The sequence below is a fragment of the Eschrichtius robustus genome, chromosome 12 (genome assembly GCF_028021215.1).
Source record: "Eschrichtius robustus isolate mEscRob2 chromosome 12, mEscRob2.pri, whole genome shotgun sequence".
NCBI lineage: Eukaryota > Metazoa > Chordata > Mammalia > Artiodactyla > Eschrichtiidae > Eschrichtius > Eschrichtius robustus.
Window position 1 is genome coordinate 91,145,291 of NC_090835.1, and position 22,938 is coordinate 91,168,228.

A 22,938-nucleotide genomic window follows, 5' to 3' on the forward strand; every position below is an offset into this window, starting at 1 on the left:
TCATACGTTGTTACAGAAATGCAAATTAAAGTAAAAATGAGATATCACCACATATCTATATATATATTTTTTTAATTAATTAATTTATTTTTGACTGTGTCATGTCTTAGTTGCAGCGCACGGGCTTTTCTCTAATCATGGTGCACGGGCTCCAGAATGCATGGGCTCTGTAGTTGCGGCACATGGGCTTAGTTGCCCCACGGCATGTGGGATCTTAGTTCCCCAACCAGGGATTGAACCCACATTCCCTGCATTGGAAGGCAGATTCTTAACCACTGGACCACCAGGGAAGTCCCATCTATATTCTAATGTAGGTATTATTTGGCCATTCTAGGTCAAAATTCAGAACACTGACAATATCAAATGCTGACAAGAATGTGGAGCAACAGAAACTCAACCATTACTGGTGGGACTGCAAAGTGGTAGAGCCACTTAGGAAGACAATTTGGCAGTTGCTTAGAAAACCCAACATTCTCTTAGCATTCACCAATCATGTTCCTTGATATTTACTCAGAGGGGCTAAAAACCTATGTCCACACAAAGAGCTGCACAAAAATATCTAGAGCAACTTTATTCATAATTGTTGTCAAAGCATGGAAGCAACCAAGATGTCTTCAGCAGGAGAATGGATAAAGAAACGGTGGTGCATTCATACAATGGACTAGTATTTAGCATTAAAAAGAAATGAGCTATCAAGCCAGGAAAAGACATGGAGGAAACTTAGATGCATCGTACTAAGTGAAATAGCCAATCTGAAAAGGCTACATATAGTATGATTCCAACTCTGACATTCTGGAAAAGGCAAAACTACGGAGACAGTGAGATTAGTGGTTGCCAGGGTTTGGGAGGATGGGAAAGGGGGAAAGGGGGGAAGGGAGGAGTTGGTGGTGCACAGGGGTTTTATAGGGCAGTGAAAATACTCTGTATGATACCATAATGATGGATATATGTCATCACGCATAAATGTACCACACCAAGAGTGAACCCTAATGTAAACTATGAACTTTGGGTGGTAATGATGTGTCAATGTAGGTACATCAATTTTAACAAATGTACCACTCTAATGAGAGACGTTAATAATGGGGTAGGCCATGTATGTATGGGCGGCAAGGGGTATATGAGAAATCTCTGTAGCTTCCTCTCAATTTTATTGTGACTCTAAAGCTGCTCTAAAAAATAGTCTGTTTTTTAAAAGAACCAAAGAAGAACGGAATACAGTCATACTAATAATTTTAATCTTCTTGGAAAAAATGTATCACATTCCTTACCCTCTTTGATTTAGTCAACACAAAATGTATTATTCATGGACGACCAAGCTCCGTAAGATCCTCTACAGAAACAATTTCAGGTGGAGGACAATAATGACAAGTGAGGGTGAGAGATAAATGGGTAAAAAAACATTTTCTGCTTCCTCAATACAAGCATTCATTTAAAGGGAATACTTGTATACAGAGGCCGAAAATTGAAACAGCTTTTAAAAAGTACTCACTGACTGTGAGCCCTGGTTATGACATAGCACTAAGTGCTATCCCTTGACAAGGGTAAAGTAAATAACTCCGGCTTATACCAATTTGGAATGTAAAAAGATAACCTAGAACAGCACCATCAGAAGATATGAATGCCTAGCTAGCAATTCAGATCAGACAAAAAGTCAAAGAAAAAGCTCCCACACGATGTTATATATAAGCTAATATAAAAATGATTTACTTAAGAGATAGTGTTTATGTTGGAAAGGTACACAAGGTTATGCATAGCTTTGATTTAGTTGGTTCAATACCAGTGCAGAGCTTATGCCTTAAACTGCTCCATGAACAGTTCATCAGGAGCCAACTACAATCCTACAATATGTATATTTTAAACCAAGAACAAGGACAGTCTGGCTCATTATTCCTACATCTTTCTGAGGAACAGGCTTTCATATAACGCTTTCTACGTGAACACATCCACCGTCCAACTACAGTCTTGTTGGCTTTCCTAAGCACCTACATCTTTTTTCTACATTTCTTCTGAAAAGAATCCATAAACTATCAAAAGTTTATGTTAAAGAGAAGCATCTGAACACTGGCTAAGGTTGAGACTCAGTCTTTAGAGGCCAATTAAAATTCTCCTGTCTTCAGAATGACCTGACGATCCCATTTTTAAGGAGTGATTCCAAAAGCAAAACATACCTAGTCTTAAACTCAGCTTAGCAGATTTTTTAGTTGTTACATAGTCTCTTTTCCAAAGACCCAATAAAAGGCATGACACCAAGTCATCTTCACCTCACTTTCTTTGCTTGCTTTTATGAGATAACTGCCCTTGACCACTCTCTCCCACTGGGTGGGACAGATTAGTCAGACTTGTAGAAAACTAAATTTTATCTCTAATGTGCTTTGAATGTTGAACATGTTAATAGAAATGGCTGATCTTGAATAACATGCGATATTATTTAGATAATATAAAGTACAAACATTGTTATCTTTAAGAAAACGACTAAACTATAATCGGAAGTATTCGACTTAAAAACAATCATAATGCTGAGAGAAGTCTTAATGATAATTCAGACTACAATCTTATTTCATAAATTCAAATATGAAATAACTTCATACTTGGATATGAGATTCATAAAAGTCAAGTTAAAGCTACTCCATCACCTTTACAATTCTAGTCAGTGGGAAAACCAAGACTAGATCTCCGATCTTGACTCCTGACTATTTCTTTTCATTATGTCACTGGAATAAATTTTTATACTATGTCTATCAATCATTTTTAATCAGACCACCAATTCACTCCTTTCTCATGGCTGGATGTTGATAACTGGTATTCAGAATTTACCAGGGGTCCTAGTATCACAGAGTATGTGCTTGGGGCTACACCGGGGACACTCCCTAGGAGAGTGGAGAGCTCTGGCTGTTTCGAGGCAGCGTGGGCCTGCAGGGAGCTGCCTCGTGTACCTCATCCACAACACAGACACTGAAAAGCCGACTCTTCCATACTGGTTTGAACCAAGAGCAGCTGAAAGAGAAACAAGATGTTCAGCCCACTCTTCAATGAAGAGAAGGCACACAAAAAGAGGCAACGCTGCTAGGAAAGAGTTACGCCTGCTAGATTAGAATAAGTCAAGAATGACAGAAGGCAGAGATAAACTTTCTTTACCCCAAGATCCAGGTAAAAACTAGGTAGACCAGAAACTTGAAGCAGAGATGTTGCAAAAGTCCTGAGCTCTCAGGCTAAAGGAAACAGCCATTGTTCCATTTCTTTCCCCAGAGTTCTTAATTTTGTTCCCTAGGCTATTGATGTAAAAGAGGCCAATAATGGGAAGAAAGAAATTCCCAGCTCCCACAACCTATGAAGATCGAAACGGGTGATATAGGATTCCCAGAAAGGATAAAGAAAAGCTCACTTATTCAGCCTCCCAGCTCAGCAGAACTAGGTAAATATCCCCAGTTGACCACCATGGATGGGGAAGAGTGAACAAGAAGGATATGGATATTGCTTTTATTGATTGTTTCCTTACCAATAGCAGCTCTTAGGCCTGGGGCAGTTACAGCTGATGGAGGTTACACAATGAAGATTGTTGGTTTACAGGCCACTCTTGATAATTCAGGGTGAATGATACAAAACATTGAACTCAGGCTACTGGCTGTGTGAGCCTCCTCCTCACCTCTATCAAGTAAAGCAAAGGGAGGTATAAAGAGTGTCCAACAGATTACAAACTGTCACATAGATCATATCTTGTCTAATAGAACCACTACAAAAAGCAAGCATTGTAAACATCTCCACTTGACAAATGAGGAAAGGAAAACTCAGAGAAGTCACAAATTTCCCAGAGCTTACTAGGTAATTGGAAGAGGCTGGTTTCTAATTCAGAGTTCCTGACTCCAACGGCCCTAAACCATCGGCACTCACCGAAGATAACTTCTCTCTCCCTCTTCCATCCTTTGCTTACATTTAAAGAGCTAAGCAGTAGAGAGGTTTTTGAAGGTTGGGTTTTCAGAGAATTTATAGATTTCAGTTCTCTGTGTTCTTTCTGCCCCCATATTATTATTGATAATGTAAAGCTGGCTTTATATTATCTCTTGGGTCTTTGGAGGAAAAAATAATCTAATTTATTATATTTAATGGGCATAACGTACATTTGGGCAGGATGGCGGGAGGTGAAGGCTAATAGTTTCATCTATCTCTGTTCTAGAATCAAGAGGGCCAAATCTCCAGTGGAAAAGCCAATCCTGCCTTCCAAACAAATAAATGAAGTCGTCTATGACCTTTACACAAGGGATACAAAAAGAATGTACACAAGATCACTTCATAGATGCTGGAGAAAAGACACTACCTGTTCATTGAAAGCTAATGATTTTGGTTCCACCTAGACTTTGGGGAAACTAATGAAAATCTTTTTGAAAGTAGGGCTGGGAATCCAAAAGAGCAATATTCTTTCTCCTCCCTCAAAAAAATAATTAGGATTTGAGAAGAATGGTGTAGCTTTCTAAATTTTGTGGCACTGTGAACATGCGATAATTAGCATTCACTGTTAGACTTATAAAGTGATCCCTTTGCTATGTTATTCAGAAGTCTCGGTTCCTTACTTTCAGATTAAAATGAAGACTAAAGGACTGAACTTCACCCATGTCTGAATGTCTGTGGGCTGTTTTCCCCACAACCAACACCCTTGCCTAAACTCCCAACTTGTAAACTGCTAAAAACATGGAAACATTAATAATGACCCTTCTTCATCAAACCTCAACTTCCCCTCCCACTTGCACTTTTGACCAATTTACTCACTTCAAAGCAAGCAACAGCATCCTGTTCAGTTACTCAGTAGGACCTCTGTATCTTCGCCCAACACCTTCAACCAAAAGAAAACCAAAAGCCGCAAAAAACCTTCGCCATCTCCACACTTCTCCTAGTCCACTGGCGGCACTTATGTAACCTCTATTTTTTAGCCTTTTTTTTTTTTTTTTTTCAGTTGCCATGGGAAAGACTGTTTTTGGGCAGCTCCATCTGCAAGAGGTAATTACTGGCCTTCCAAACACACACACACACACACACACACACACACACACACACACACACACACACACACACACACACACACACACACACACACACACACACACACACACACACACACACACACACACACACACACACACACACACACACACACACACACACCCTGCAAAGAAAAACTATACACAATTAAAGAATTTTTCAAGGAGACCAAGCAAATACTAACCAAACATTTTACTGCTTTGCTGTTGGCACAAAATAACAAGGGCAGCTGTTTATTACCAACTATACTATACATTTTCTGCTGAAGTATTAATAGCAGCAATTAATATTTGCTCACAATTTAATATTTGTCAGGCACTCTGGACTAAGTACTTTACATGGGTCATCTTACCATGACTGAGCGCCATAAATATAAATGTATAATTCTGATTTTTACGGAAAATGAGGTTAAGAGAGGTTGAGTAACTCACACAGGGCTAATCAGTAGTGGAGTCAGGATTCAAACCCAGAGCCCAGGATCTTGCACACTGGCCACGCCTCCCAGTGCCTGACCGCAGCCTGTGGTATAAGCACAGCTGGCTTCTGGGCTGGTCTACTGCCAGGCTGAAGAGACTCAAACTATCACTCGACCCATCTAGTAAGACTGAGAAAAATACAAAATATTTTTGGTTCCAAGATGCACGTGATCATAGGCCACAGGAGTAACAAGGACCCTCTTTTTTTGTTCCAGTACAAAATAAATATGCCATGTGTGAGATTCAAATAGTGTGGCCTTTTCCATTTTCTTAATCAGTTTCCATTTCCTAGAGTTAACTCCTTAACACTTCTTATACTTATCAATGAAAACAGAACCTGCTAATGCACACTATAAAGCCACCTTTGAGTTTTAGGAGACTTATGACTACAGCCTAATGAGAAGAGCAATTGTTCTGCTGTCATCTATTTGATTTTTTTCCCTGGGAGAAAAAATATTTATACTTTGGCCTCTTCTTTAATTTAGGTAATTATTTAGATTGTTGTGATCCTTACACCGTGGATCTGATTCCTAAGGGTGGAAGGATTATACAATTCCCAAAGAAATCTCTCTTAAAATATGATTAAAAGAGATTAAGTGGTGTCAGAAGCAGAGTCAGACTAGGCTGGCAACGTTAATTGTTCCATCTTTCAACACATCAACGTATACCAGAGGAGTCTTTGGAAGGGCCAGACTCATTCCTGTCTCCCTACCCCCGCCAAAGTCCTCTCTACCCTCCCTGACTCCACGGATCAAGGAGGAATCCGGACAGTGTGGAGCCCCGAGGCCTCCCCCACTCCACCAGCTAAGCATGCCCGGCAGTCACAATGCTGCCTGAAAGTTTGGTAAGACTCTGGCTCTCGTCCCTTGGCCTCATCTGACCCTGTCCTTCTGCCGTATCACTCATCTCCTGGAAAGGAACATATTTCCAAGCCTCTTCCACATCAGCAGTAGGAAAGGAATTTCATGTCCCTGAGTGTTAAGTGACCTGGGTAGGGAAAGAAAAAAAAAAAAAAAGTCCAGCCTGGCTTCCTTAGGAAGGAGATGAGATGGAGGGGTAGGGAATTACAATGGTATACTTTCACTTTGGCGAATTCCCACCTCTTTTTTGGCCTTAGGCAACAGCAGAAGAGAAAGCCAAGAGGAGGTGGGCGGCTAATGGAAACAGCTCCCCCTCTTCCCCTGCATTTCCTGCCTGTACATACACCTCTGCCGCCCGTCCCCACACAGGGCGCTGGGGAGGCGCACGGGCTTGCCTGGCTGCCGGAGCCCCGCCACCCACACCAGGCACCTCCCTAAGTCCCGGAGACGCTTGGGCCTGGAGGGCGGTCAGGCTGGATGCAAGGAAGCCCATCTGATGACGGCGACCTTTCCATTAGCAATCAGAGTTCTTGGGGTCGCTTCCCAGAGGTGTGCAGAGGGGTGTCTGGACACAGAAAAGACATCAAAATGCTTTCTTCCTTCCCTTCTCCCAGCACCATTGTTTTAACCTCCTCCGAGGTGTCTGTAGCCCAAAGAAGCCAGGGGACCCGCCTGGCCAGGGGCCAGTCTCCCCTAAGGAAGAGAGCGACGAGTCTCTGTGTGGGAATGAAAGGCAGGCCCCGGAGAGCAGTGAGGCTGTGGTACTGAAACCCCAGCTCACAGACCCGTGGCCAGAGCAGAGCCTGTAATTAAAGGTAAACTTGCCAGCAGCTCTCTTAACACACGAGGCAAAAAGTTAACGTCTGATGGACGGGGCACTCCAGCTCAGTGCCCTCCCCACGGAGACTGGTTCAAAGGAATGAGGTGTAGGAGGTGTAGTGGTGGCAGGACAACCCAAGTCAGTGCAGGGAGCCCCTCTGCTGGGGCACTCTAAGCACATCACACCGCCATCATGAGTGCTTTATTCACGTGTCTTGCCCGCTAGGCAGAGCTGAGGGCTGACCTTTTCTGGACTTCAGGTCCTTGACTAAATATGTTAGGTCTGCACTGTCATTATAATAAGGTGGCCACTGAACACATGTGGCTCTTGAGCACTTACACTGTGGCCAATCCAAATTGAGAAGTGCTGCATATTTAAAATGCACAGCAGATTATAAACACTTAGCATGAGAAATAGCGTAGATCTCAATTTTTTTATATTCATTGCATGTTGAAATGATAATAGTTTGGATATATCAGGTTAAATAAACTATTGTTAAAATTAATTCCACTCATTTTTCTTTTTTTAACATGGCTACTAGAAAATTTTAAATCACATTATAAACTTATATTGATATAAATATATTTGCATTATATGTCTAGCATGTCCAGCATGGTTCTGGATATACCATTAATGCTGTGAATGAATGAAAGAAAGCATGTTGGCATAAGATTAGTATCAGTATTTTTAAATCAACATAGAAAAAGTCAATAGAAATGGTTAAAAAGTAGTGAGGCATAGTTGTTTTTTGAAATAACTTTTGTATCTGGAGCTACATTTCATTCTGAGTCACTTGCTGGGAGAAAATGCTTACTAATCACTCAGGACTCCGAAAGGATGAGAGGGCGACAGACTGTCGGCCAGGCCACACCACCAAGGCCAAACAACCCTCGGTCCTATGGTGGGGACTCAGCAGAGCCAAAGACCAAGCACACACACACTGTAAGAAATCGCCAGACGAAAATAAAACCACCAATCTGGGAACCCCACAGTTTTCCAAGCTTCTCTTCATCCTACACATAACTCTTCTCTCAGTCCAACTGTTTGCTTTTAATATACTCTTTTAGAGTGTTTTAAGAAAATTCACTGCAAATCAAAACCACTGTGAGATATCACCCACACCATCAGGATGGCCACTATAAAAATAATAATAAAATAAAAAGCGTTGGTGAGGATGTGGAAGAAATTGGAACCCTTGTGCACTGTTGGTGGGAATGTAAACTGGCACAGCCACCATGGAGAACAGCATGGAGAAGCCTCAGAAATTAAAACTAAAACTACCATCTGATCCAGCAATTCCATTTCCAGGTACATATCCAAAAGAAATGAAAGCAGGGTCTCAATTAGATACTTGCACACCCATGGTCATTGCACCATTCATTACAAAGCCAAGAGGTGGAGGAGAACCCACATGTCCATTCAACAGATGAATGGATAAACAAAATGTGGTGTATACATACACTGGAAAATTATTCAACCTCAAAAAAAGGAAGACCTTCCATATGCTACAAAGTGAGTGAAACCAGAGGATAGTGTTAAGTGAAACAAGCCAGTCCCAAAAGGACAGATATTATGTCATTCCACTTATGAGTTATCTAAAGTAGTCAAACCCATGGAAACAGAAAGCAGAATGGTGAGTGCCTGGAGGGAGGGGAGACTGCAGAGTTGTTCAATTGGTACAGAGTTTCAGTTTTGCAAGATGAAAAAGTTCAGTTCTGTTACATAACAATGCAAATATACTTAACTGAACTGTACACTTAAAAAATGGTTAAGATGGTAAATTTTTTTTTTTTTTTTAGAAATTTGGATTGTAGTCTGGGTGCTGTCACTAGTTTGGGGACATCAGGGAAGCCATTTAGTCTCACTGAGCTTCACCTTTTTTTTTTTTTTTATAAATTTATTTATTTATTTTTGGCTGTGTTGGGTTTTCGTTTCTGTGCGAGGGCTTTCTCTAGTTGTGGCAAGCGGGGGCCACTCTTCATCGCGGTGCGCGGGCCTCTCACTGTCGCGGCCTCTCTTGTTGCGGAGCACAGGCTCCAGACGCGCAGGCTCAGTAGTTGTGGCACACGGGCCTAGTTGCTCCGCGGCATGTGGGATCTTCCCAGACCAGGGCTCGAACCCGTGTCCCCTGCATCGGCAGGCAGACTTTCAACCACTGCGCCACCAGGGAAGCCCCTAAGATGGTAAATTTTATGTTTTCTTTTAACTACCATGAAAAAAGAAAAAATGCATAGCATGATCAATTTAACTGCTACTGAAGAGTCCACAATGGAGACCCTGATCCAGTATAACATCTCACCATCTTTTACTATAATAAAAGAAGAAAATGTGCTCAGATATTTGTACACCCATGTTTATAGCACTATTATTCACAATAGTCAAGAGGTGGTAACAAACCAAATGTCCAGTGACAGATGGATAAACAAAATGTGGTATATCCATACAATGGAATATTATTCAGCCTTAAAAAGGAATGAAATTTTAACATAGGCTACAACATGAATGAACCCTGAAGACATTATCCTAAGTGAAATATGCCAGCCACAAAAGGGCAAATACTGCATGATTCCACGAATATGAAGCATCCAGTGTAGTCAGATTCATAGAAACAGAAAGTAGAATGGTGGTTGCCAGGGGGGTGGGGGGAAGGGGTCGGGAATTACTGTTTAATAGATAGAGTCTCAGTTTGGGAAAATGAAAAAGTTCTGGAGATGGATGGTGGTGATGGTTGCACAACAGCGTGAAAGTACTTAATCCCACTGAACTGTTTACTTCAAAAATGGTTAAAATGATATATCTGATGTTTTACCACAATTTAAAAAAAAAAAAAAGAAAATGTGACAAGAGGAAAGGTAAGACGGTGAGAAGCCAGAGGAAGAGCAGAACGACCCCTGCATCATCTGAATGGGAATTCACACGTCTCCCCTTGACAGACTTGAAATGCTGACGGAGCATCACTGCTTCTAAACCAGATGGTCTCTGTGACACCATTCTGTCTTCCAATTAACGTGCATCCTTTTCATTTTGCCACTTGAACTTTCAAATGAGACTCAAAAAACAGACCAAGTGTACACAAACAAATGAGAGAAAGAGTGAGTGCACACTCTATTTTTGGTAGGAACGATCTATTTCTTTTAACCCACAGTTCATATTCTTAGCCCACGTCTATCCTCACCTATGCCAAAGTCAGTAACAACAAATATTAGCAATACTGATGGCAAAATATACTTTCAGATGCTATAAATGATATTTCTAAAATGATCTAGCAAGGTAATAATAGATATTATGTAGCAGACATGTCACAAAGTACTTTAAACGTTATAACATTTTTTAAAGGAATTCCATTTATTTATTTATTTGTTTGTTTGTTTATTTATTTATTTATGGCTCTGTTGGGTCTTCGTTTCTGAGCAAGGGCTTCCTCTAGTTGCGGCAAGCGGGGGCCACTCTTCATCGCGGTGCGTGGGCCTCTCACTGTCGTGGCCTCTCTCATTGCGGAGCACAAGCTCCAGACGCGCAGGCTCAGCAATTGTGGCTCACGGGCCTAGTTGCTCCGCGGCATGTGGGATCTTCCCAGACCAGGGCCCGAACCCGTGTCCCCTGCATTGGCAGGCAGATTCTCAACCACTGCGCCACCAGGGAAGTCCCCAAACATTATAACATTTTTGACAGCAACCTTATATTATTAACATTTCACAGACGAGGAAACTCAGATTAACAGAAGCATTTGTCCAAGCACAAGGGAGTAGAGATTTTCCACTCAAGTCAGTTGCTCCACACTAGAGCCCCTGATTGCTGACGGTGAGGGCACACTTTATAAACGAAGGCCACCCAAATCGGAGGACCACTAACAAATTAGAGAAACAAAAAAGTCAGGCAGGGTAGGGCTGAGCAGGCACTGGCCAGCCAACTCCACTGCCAAGACGTGAGTGATACCTGACTGCACCACACAGAAGGTCAGAAACCTAACATCTTAGGAGGGCTGGTTACCATGTCAATTTGAAAGTCTTTTTTAAAATTTCTGATCAGCCTCAAACAGGAATCAACAGAATATGACTCAACCTGTGGAAGAAGGTTAATAATCTGCTCTCGTACAGCGTCATCCTAAATTACATATTTAAGGAGCTCTAAGAGAGGGGGGAAAATCAGAGGGAAAACAAAATAGACTCCAGCAAGTGTGCTGACCCTTCACTAATGATAATTTCCTCAACGTTACTTGTGCTTTCTAAAACATTTCACTTTATATAAAGTTAAGCCATGGTATAAGCAGCGTCATCAGAGGACCTGATTCTTAATACACAGCTGTCATTAATGGTTTGCCTAAACCCAGATCACGATCCAAATGTGTACACCATGAAGCTCAGGCTGAACAATCTGGTGAAAATGGGACAGAAAACCCACTAAGGAGCAAAAGCTTCCTGAATCCTTTCTACTTGTTTCTTCTCTCACCAGAAGTCCAGAAAATCACTTTCAGACGCATCCTAGGATCAAAGCCTTTCTTTCCATGAGAAGCTTAAAACTACACAGGCTTTTCCATTTGTTCTCCTCCTCCCTTCACAGATATTATTTTCTGAAACTCCCAAACTCCTGCCCCTGACAACAAAGCTTTCTCATATACACACCACACCCCTGAAACCCCACCATCTCTCTGTCTCCATTTTTAAGTGTCTGAAAAACACAAGAAGGGGAAACAAAGGGCAAATGCCAGTCTGTGACCTCTGTCTGGACTCAGCCAAGCATGATGTGTGAATCAGGTGTGTGGAATGGAAGTTTCCATGGCAACGAGATGGCAAAGCAGGCGGGGGAGTCGCACACTCTTTCTACCACGATAATAGAAACAGTGAGGCCATCGGAGGGACCGTGAAGGGGCACACGGCAAGCCCAGAGTTCTTCAGGGACCCTAAGAACCTAAGTACTCAGTGGCTCCCTCTCCCACCCCCCACCAGCAACTTGGGATAATCGATCATCTCTTTCTTGGGGGGAAAAAGGAAGGGAAAAATTAACCAAGTAGTCTCTCAAGGTTGTTGCTCATGAGAAAAATGTAGAAAGAAATACAAAAGTGTTTTCTTTACGTAAAAAAAGCAGCTGCATTAGTCAAAAAGTTCGGCTACATTGACCAACTGGACCCACCCCCCCTGCCCCTTAGCTGCCTGAAAATGTGACAGAAGCACATTTTCATCAAGCTTCTTTGCTTTACCTTGCAAAGCGCTCTTGTGAACCCGGTCCATGATGAAAAGCTCCTGAGCTACATTTTGTATTTTATGGATTTTAAGGTTTTATTTGCTGTAGATAGAGAACGTTATTCTCAACTTTCAGGAAACAGCTTGCTTTTTTAGACCCATAACTTGGAGACAAAGAGAAAAGTATACAATTTTAATGAAATCAAAGTTGGCCCTTGGTTACCGATCTGGGAAAAGGTGCTCTGAATGCCAGGTCTATGCAGACATTATGGTTTTTAAGCTGTTTTCCTGACAGGAGACTCACAGATGTTAACAAGAACTGGAACAAGGCTTGTGCATCTGGATCCCAATCACAGAAGACAGCAAACTCCGCTCTCTGTCTTGGTTAGCTGTGCTGGGGAAGAGGCCTTTCTGTTCCTCCAGATCCCCACTCCAGAGCCTGAAACAGAGAGGATCACCACGTGTGACTTCTGCTAATGGCTCTCCTTCAGCAGACCATCCTTCCCACTGCATCCGGGGAGACTTTCTAAACCGCAAACTTGACCATGTTACCCAGGCTCCAAAACTGTCAAATGCTGCCTCACTGCACTCGGAGAAATTCAAATCCCTAAACCATGGTTTCCAAAACCGCACATGACCTCGCCTCTGCCTACCTCTTCAGTTTCACCCGCCACCATTCTCCGATTTACACTCCACATCCCAGGCGAATTCAACTGTTTTAACTCTCCAAATTCACCATTACCCTCCCTCTCTCCCCCCCTTCGGCCCTTATATGTTACTGATTCCTACAAAGAACACTCCTTTTCCCAAAATTTCAGTCCAGGCATCACTTCCTCCAGGAAGCCTTCGTCCCTGCAGTGATTTCAGCCTTAAACATCCTTCTAGGTGTAGCCACAGCATCACCACGAGACTGACGACCACCTTCGTATCTCTGACCACCCCCCCCCCAACTCACAGAGGGAACAAGATGTGCACCTTGTTCACCCTTAACGTGAGGCCCAGCACATGGGAGGTGGTCAGTCAAGATTTACCCAGAAGCTTATAGTTACCAAGGGGGGAGGCGGGGGAGGGATAAATCAGGAGATTGGGATTGATACTACGATATCATAGTACTATTGATACTATATATAAAATAGATAACTAATGAGAACCTACTGTATAGCACAGGGAACTCTACTCAATACTCTGTGGTGACCTAAATGGGAAGGGAATCTAAAAAAGACGGGATGTATGTACACACATAACTGATTCACTTTGCTGTACAGCGGAAACTAACACAACACTGTAAAGCAACTATACTCCAGTAAAAATGAATTTTTAAAAAAAAATGAACAACTAACTTGGATCTAGCTAAGATGGAGAACTACTCTGAGATAAGCCAGATAATAAATGCCTTGGGATCTTTAAAAAAAAAAAAAAAAAAGGCACTTTCTAGCGATTAGGCTTGTTCATCAGCGGAACAGTCTTCCTTTTGGGGTGGTAAGTTCCTTGCCACTGGAGTGATTCAAGCTGAGGCTCTCAAGGATACTGTAGATGAAGCCTCAGAATGCACCATCTAGAACTGTAAGCTCTTTGAAGACAGGTCTATGTCTCCCTCGGTTTTGGAACTGGTGTCTCCCAGTGCCTGGCACATAGCATGTCCTCAGTAAAAGCTCGGCAGGTAAATGAACGGATAGATGAATAAAGTGGAAGAGAAGCTGAGCTGATGACCTCCCAAAGCCCCTGTAACTCTGAGATTCAGCGTTTCATATTAAGTCAGTGCCCCAAAGGGGACCAAAATAAAGCGTCTCACCAAAAACACAGATTTACCAAGAATCAGTGAATGAGTGAGTGAACACGCGAACGAACAGAGTGGGCCTAAATGGCAGGTGTGGCATGACTGACCACAGAGAGCCCTGACCACATCGGGGCCTGAGCCTCACAGGCCAGGTCTAAGGCTTACTGGTTTCATGGCTTCAGGAGAGCTACTTAATCTCAGTGACCTTCAGGTTCCTATTTTTAAATAAGTGTAACGACACCGACCCAAAATTATTATAAGCATCAAATGTGACAATGTTTGGGAAATTACTCGTGAAAACTTTAATAAGTCTATATATGATGGCATTTCCAGTAGGAGGGTTAATAAGAGAAGAAAGGAGTACCAGCAGCAGGGAGGAATCTAAAGAAAAAACACCATGTAACAGGCCTAGCAAGGGGCTTCAGATCAGATATTCGCGGTCAACTTCCACACATAAGCAGAGACTGACTTCTTGGTAAGAGATAATTATGCCCCCCTCTTGCCCATTTTAAGCCTAGATGCCCTTATTATCCTCAATTTCCCACTAATACACCATGTTCACTTCCACCAAATATTACCAGCACCACTACCACCACCAGTTCTTAACTCTGTTTATTCTTGTTCCCATTGGTAAATACCCTCTCTTTCCCCATGCCCCATGTAAATGTTATGCATCCTTCAACATCCATAAATAAATCTCACCCACAGTAATAATGCCTTTCTTGAGTAAACTAGCTCCCATCCTTCCCTCTCCTCCTGATCTCCTTCTGGTGCATTAAGGGCCCATATTTCACTACTCAGTGCTTTATCTCTAAATTCTTCACCTGTATATTCCTGGTCCCCTAGAATGTGGGGAGGACCTCACACCTCAGAGAAGCCAGTAAGGGTTATAAAACATGGGTGCGGGGTGTGGTGGCGTCAGGGAAGGTGGGCAGTAAGACGTGTATTAAGAGAAAGTAAGACAGACTAGTCTGCCAAGAAAACAAAAATATACAGTGAGAATTGATATGAGAAAATTAGCTAATCAATTTCTGAAGACTCAAAGATACTGTGGCAGCTGAACAAGACACATTATGAAGAGGGCACAGGATAATGTTTCAGAGACAGGGTTGGGGGCCGGGGGCAAGTAAGGAACACTGTTTCCGAAATGAATACATCAAGTGATTCTTTATCACTGAAGGAGAAAACCCGTAGTAAGAAAGGGAAAAGCAAAAGGACATGGAGACCAGACAGAAAAAGAACCACGAGAGTGATCGAACATGAACATTTTACTGAGTACTCAGTTCTCCAGGATGTGGGAACTGTTCTAGGTATGTGTTTGGAGTACACAGGGTGGCGAGGGGGTGCCTAAAGAACTAAACAGCATCTGTGCTTGCAAGGCCTGGCAGTCCACATAGGGTGACAGAACACACACATGACGATTTAACTAAAGATATAAATTAGCTTATGAAAAGTGCAAAATGAGCCCTGTAGACAGATTGAGGACAGATCACTGCATGCTGTAGTCAGGAGGAAACTTTCTCAAAGAGAAACTGCTATCTTAAAAGATAAAAGAAGGGCCTGGGATACCATGTCAAGTGATGGAAACCTGCACAGAGATGGAAGTGAAATTTGCAAGATATGTGGGTGGGAACAATAGAGAAATCTGGCTAAAGCAAGACTTGGTTGGGAGAGTGGCAGGGCATGGATTTGGAAAAGTAGGCTGAAGAAGTAGAAATACAGATTACATAGAAAAGAAAAACTTGAAGGAAATTTAGGTAGTGCAAGAGAAAAGAAAGAAAGATCAAAACTAAAGAAGAAAACTAAAGGAAAGAAAGAAAAGTGATGTTACAAAGCATTCATCACCAGGTAAGAGTTAAATTTTGAATGTCTGAATGGGAATTAAATGTAACAAATAAGATATTTTTCCTGATTAGCGAAGTCTTTAAAAAAAAAAAAAAAGGTCAGTATTGGCTGAAGTGCAACAAAAGGGGCAATCTGAAAGATTAGTGTTGGGAGGATACAACTTCCTTGGGAAGCAGTTTAGCAATATGTGCAGAGGTCCTTTAAAAGACACAGTAGTTCCCATATAGAATGCTAACTTGATAAAATAATCAGGAATATGGAAAAAAAACCATTCATGCCCAAAGATGCCCCTTACAGCATTGCTTGCCTAACACAATAAACCACCACCAACAGAATTAGCACAGCAGAAAACCCATAGAGAGACTGTGAAATTGTGATACAGTCACATCAAGAATTACAACTTGATGGGAGATTGGGATCGACACATATGCACTACTATGTACAAAACAGATAACTAATGAGAACCTACGGCATAGCACAGGGAACTCTACTCAATGCTCTGTGGTGACCTAAATGGGAAGGAAATCCAAAGAAGAGGGGATATATGTATACATATAGCTGATTCACTTTGCTGTACAGCAGGAACTAACACCATCGTAAAGCAACTATACTCCAATAAAAATTAATTTAAAAAAAGAATTACAACTCCACCATTAAATACCGTGTTTATTTTATTGTTACACGAAGTTCAAAATGTGTACATATAGTTGACCCCACTTATATAAAAATGTATAGAGAGATAAGCATATGGAAATACTAAAAGGCAATATATCCAAATTCTCTCTAGGTTATAAAACTACAGGTTATTTTTATTTTCTTTCAGAGGTCTTTCCATATTTTCCAATTTTTCTACAATAAGTATGGATTACTATGAAAGTCAAAGTTATATTTAGTTATTGAAAAACAAAATAAACATTTTAATTAGAAAGAACTGTCCACGGAAAAGTAAAAATAGTCCCCACTCTGAGCTGCCTAGTGACAGAGCCCTAATTTCCAGACAAGAGCACATTTCCCTTCTAAACCTGTGACTATGCATGACCGTAAAGACAAGGTATAGGACTGTTCACCTCACATTTTACTGTCAACAAGACATGACTTTTAGAAGTCCTCTCATCAATGCTTTTTCCTAAGAAGGTATTTATAAGAGTAAATATCAACTTTATATTGGATCCTGATTTTTCCAGAAAACCTAAATTCCATGGAATATTCTAACTCTTCTCTTCCCTCTCTTCTATACTGTCCACTCACCAATCAGCCCCACCCCCATCTCTCTCACGCTCTCTCTGTTTAATGTATTGGCATGCCTCTTAAATACTGCCCTCAGACCAAGATGGTAACATTGTCTTGGAGTTCATCTGGACTTTACATCATGTTCAGAGTAGTGCCCTCCATTCAAAAACAACTTAAAAGTTTCAAAAATACAACTCAATTTCAGTTGCACTTTTAGGATATTTACAAACACCATGGGAAACAACTGCATGTATGCTATCATAAAGAAGAAAAAAAACAGCATGTCAGAAGTCAACAGGATACTCATTTAAAATGCCATGTGATGAACTGCTTTCTCAGAGCAAACCCTCAGTCCACACTGGGGCTGGGGCAGGAAGCAGAAGCTGGCAACGGCCCACCACTGGAGAGGGGGGGGAGTGGTGGTAACTCTAAAGGAAAGAGAGAAGCTTGACATTTTTCTATTACCAAACCAGGCAATTAAAACATTAAATGTGAAATCTGAGGCACTGTAAATTTCCTAATATGGTAGAAGTGCTGAGTTTCCCAAATGATGTTTTCTCATCTTTCAGCATATCAAAGAGCATGCCAAAACCCCAAAGAAACATTTCCATTTTGAAAACAAAAATAAACCACACACATCCACATTCTATTAATAGTGTTGTCTTGCCTTAAAGACCTTGCATCCTTAGTAAAAAAAAAAAAAAAAAAAAAAAAAAAAAACCCATCACAGTTTACATGAATTTTAACATCATTGAACACTTCCATCCAAAATAAACTGGACACGCGGAGGTGAGTCAGGAGGGACTGGAGCAAAAGTAATCAAATCCCTTCCATATTTTCCTTACTGGAGACCAAATGTTAGGTTCCTCGTCACACCTAAAGACTTCGTAAATATATACGTTCTACGTCTTCAGCAGCATTTCTCAAGAGTGTCAAGAAGGAAAGCTGGCGTAAGATACACAGGTTGAAGCCAACTCCACAGTGTTTGGAGACCTAAGATAGAAGGACACAGCTTAGAACTGAAAATCCTGGCAGAAATTGTCCAGCAAAGCAAAGGACACATCAAAGATCCCAAAATCCGGACCATACTCTTGATCCTGCCACCATGAAAAGGAAAAACGCTGTACCATGGCATTTTCATTTAGTGACTGAAAAAGCCACTAAATGTGGTGTTTTCCTTCCTCCGAGAGCTCCTGCCTATTTGCCCAGCAGAGTCCACTGCGCAGGGTGAGGGCCATGAGAAGCACAGGACACAGAATCTGCTCACAAGATGCTCCCATTTTTGAGGGAGGAAAAGAACACACAAAATAACAACAGGAAATAACAAAGGATCACTTGACCATGCAAGTGAAGTGTCAGTTCAACCCCAAGTCTTTTGGAGAAAGGAGGCGTTATCGTCTATCTGTACGGACAGCCTTAAACATTTAAGCTCTGAGAAAAACCCTAGGATGTCTCTACAAGGGAGCGCGAAAGGAAAACCCAGAGTGATACAGGGCCCACAAACCCACCCCTGACCAGGGGAGTTGAGGAGGAATGAAGAGGATGGACTCAGGACACCAACTCAAAAGTAACTGGGAAGAAAAGAAAGGAAGTATGGTGGGGTGGTGAGGTGAAAAGATCACCTTTCTTAAACCAGCAGATCCAAGTTCAAATCCTAATCCAGCCACTTATATACACTGAGCAAGTTAAATGACCTGTGTTTCTATTCTCTGTAGCAAACATTTACCTAATACTGTACAGCAAATGCTCTAAGCACTTTACAATTCTTAAGGTATTTCTCACAACCGCAAGCAATTGAGGTTTGTTCTGCTATTATTCCCACTTTACAAATGGAGAAACAGCGGCGTCAGGAGGTTGTATACTTTGAAGGTGGCAACGTCATGATTCAAATCCCGGCAGTCAGTCTCGCTCCAATATCTGAGCTCTGAAGCTCTGCACTGCCTCATCTATAAAGCACGTACTTTTCAAGGTCACGGTGCAGCTGCAGTGACATGTATGTACAGTGCCCAGCACAGCGCCTGACATTTAACAGCGGCTGAATCGTCTTCCCTCCTCCCACTTCTCCCCACACTGTGGGAGGCTGGACGCAAGATTCTGCACACAGATAAAGGCAGCTACGTCAATTTGCAAAGGCTCAGGGGCTCCGGGGCAAGCTAGAAAACAACCCTCTGTCTCTATCCCCCCGAGGCCTGGAACAAGAGCTCCAACTCAAGCAGAGATGTCCAGCATTTCCAGACACAGACTGCCTCTATTTGTTACAATCTGCATTCAAGACACAAGCACTGCAGTCAAGCCTTAGGGAAACTGAAAGGTTTCTGATTTTTGTACTAGGAGCTGTATATACATATGTCAAACACAAACACCACATGCATCTAACACTTGCATCGTACCTACCACTGAGGGAAAATGATCTACCTTCCAGAACTTTCCATTACCTAGAAACTGGCAGAGAGTCTATATCAGGCTACAGCTCACTTTAAGGCAGGCCAGAACTGATGGTGAGTGAAAGGACAGAGTCCCCTTTGAAAATTATTAAGAACAAATTAGGCCCAGGGACCCTGGGGAGCTGTGTTGTAAAACATGAGAAAATTTTGTTTTCCAGCCCTTTGGCAGTATTTTCATGAACTGATGACAACAAAACAGAGGACACGGACTATTTTTTTGTATCCTGATCTTGGTCTAAAAGATCATTGAGAAAGGTGCATGTGTTACCAGTTAAGTGACGTATCTGGTTGGGCAAGCAGTGACCCACACAGAACAGGAATTCTAATATATCTGAAAAGTTCCACATGCTCCACCGGTACACGTTACTAATACGAGAAGTTTATACATGCTACCGGGTAGGAATGCTGTCCACACACTTGTTCGATTTTTCTTCCATTAATAAAAAGTCCTAATTTATGCTAAAACCACATAAGAACATTAATTTTTTGCAGTAAAAAGTATCACTCCAGTGAAGGACTGAAGCTGTTGCTGTGAGCCTGAGCACGAGCTAACGTCGTTTGAAAGTAATGAAGAAGCAAAGCGGACTCTCCAAGTTTTCCGTCTCGGTCACTGTGGCTGCCGGGTTCACTGATGCCTGCCAAAGCCTGCAGATAACAGCGCTCGTCGCCACGCAGTTTCTAAAACTATAAGCTTCTATTGTGAATGAGCTCGATTTTCTGCTTAGAAATCCATCACCGGTCAGTCAGCTCTCACGGCATATTGCTAAGAGACTCCACGAAAAGCTCAGGTGCGTGCACTGGGAATCAAGTTCTTCGCTCTTTTTAATCACAGGTCGGCACAAGTGAGAGGATGCAGAAGAAACCGCCTTCATGAAACGTTCATCAGAAATGGCAATTTTCTATCGGGGGGCAACAGAAATGGCATCCTTCAACTCATTCACCTGCAAAGTCTCCCCCAGCTGAATGATGCCTCTGTAATCGCACGCCGGCCACATTTAGGCTTGTGGCTCAGCCCAGAACATTTAAAGAGGGGAGGAGGGACAGAAAAGCAAACAGAGTTCACAGTGAACGAGGATGATGAGATGAAATCTTCCAGACTTTTGTGAACCTGTGTGAACAGTTCCTTCTACTTACTTACTATTGAAGCTGTTACCCACCCACACCCAACCCCCACCCCCAAGCAGGGAGATCTGTTATCTTCTCAGTAATTTCAAAAGCCATTAAATGGGGATGAAGGGGTGAGCAAGGGAAGCAGGGTGGGAAGGAAGGAGTTTTAGTGTGTGTGCGCGCGCGCGTGCGCTGTGAGTCAGCAAAAGCCGGAAGTCTTACAAAAGGGCTTCCAACAGCAAGCTGGGAAGGAGGACAACAGCTTCCACCCCCAGACAGTGAGAAACTGCATTATCCTAAGGGATCATGGCCACCCGTGTTCAGGGTAGATAACTGAGAACCTTGTCTGCTCTGGCCAATAGGAGCCGTGCAGCCACAGCTGCTCACAGAAGCTCTGGGTGGCCTCCGCTCCAGCCGCTCCAAATGGTTTCAAGGCAAAAGCGCTGCAGCTGGGTGGTGCTCAGAAGTCGGGGGGCGGGGGGGGGGGGGGTGTGGAGGCTGACAAAGTGGAGGCTGGCAAGATGCATCCCCCCACCAGGTGCTCTAAATCCCCTCTCCTGGCTCAGGCAAAGCGCACAGAGGTCTCCGGGCTGATCGCTAAGGCAGCTGGGTCACAGCCTGCCTCACCACCATTCCACAGCAATAAACTGAAACCGTGCCTCAGAGACTACAGGAACTGTGGGGAAATCTCCCTGCCACAGCCACACAGTTCTTAGTGCTCTAGGACCAAGAGGGTAATCAGCGCCACTTGGCCGAAGAGAGGGGCATTCCAAATGCAGTCATCAAGGAGACAGAGCCTTGCCACACACCCTACACCGCAGACACAAAGCCTCTCGAGACATTCCCTTTAAAGACTCGGGCAAATCTGATCGAGAACTTACGTCTGCAGTAAAATTTTAAATTAAAAAAAAATGTATTAACTGTCCTGAGTGAAAGAAAATAACAAATCTTAACATTTGAGGAAAAGTATACGAAAGTTACAGTAGGGGCTCACTTTGGGGATACTGTCATTTGCAAGGAAGAATTATTCAAATAAAAAAACATTTATTTCACTTATTAAGAGTGCCTGCTATCCAATTTTATAGTATTTCTTGTCACAGGTTATACTTTTTAATGTTTTCATCATGTCCATGGCCAATACGTATTTAGTATGTTCAGCTGAAAAGTTAGTCAAAAGTATCAGATAAGCTGCTGCTGAAATCTCTTATCTGCAGGTAGTCCCCAGACCAAGTAACCTTTTTGCAGAACCTAATTTTGCGAAACAATTCTTTTGAAAGAAAAATATGTACACATGTGATTTTTTTTAAAATTATACACACATGAGTGTGTGTGTGCATGTTAACAAATGAGAAGGGATAAAGTTAGAAAAATGCTAGAACTGGAGCACTGGCTACTATATGAGCGCTGACAATACTATTTCATGCAAAACCAAAATGGGCAGAGGTGTTAAAAATTAAAATTAAGTCATCTGGCATCTAGCTCACTGAAATGGAGGTTGAAAAGACCTGGAGACATTTCCCACTCAGCCCTTGATTTGCTATGGGGCCTACATCAAGTTGTGCTTTGCCTCTGTTATAACATCTGCAAAATGGAGATAACACTTCACACTGCCTACCTCAGAGAGCTGTTAGAAGATTAGATACCAAAAAAGAAAATCCTCAAAGCCCTTTGAGTTTCTCATAAATATAAGACATGCAATTTAATAAAATACCAGCACCCTCTACAAAACTCCTAAGAGGCTCAAGGCTATAGAAATAGGAAACAGACACCAGCAATGCAACACAGCAGATACCTCACAGGGTATAACATTTAAGATCGGGGAGGTGGTGGGCAATTCTGTCCCCAGCTTCCAGTGAAAAGGTGGAGTAAATAACTAAAATTCAGATCGACTCAGATAAAACAAAATATCCCGAGAAAGGGGGGAAAAAAAAGTCCTGTTTCAACAAACCTCCAGTAAGTCAAAAGAAGCAATCCTGACAAATAAAATGCCAAATTCTTGCTTAAAGGTCTAAGTTTACAAGAAGACAACTAAGCAACTTTCCATGGTAGTTTTTCAGTTTTAGTGAAGTCTAATATTAAAGTAAATTGGTTCCATAGAGTTGTAAATGTAATGACGTCCTCACATTGAAATTTAAGCGCAGAATACATGAGTATTTTTAATCCATTTG

The 22,938-nt window shown here is 42.2% G+C and overlaps 1 pseudogene; it reads right to left on the reverse strand.

Moving 5' to 3' along the window:
- The window catches only part of LOC137774119 (uncharacterized), an 802,702-nt pseudogene that overhangs the window by 491,241 nt on the left and 288,523 nt on the right, over positions 1–22,938 (reverse strand).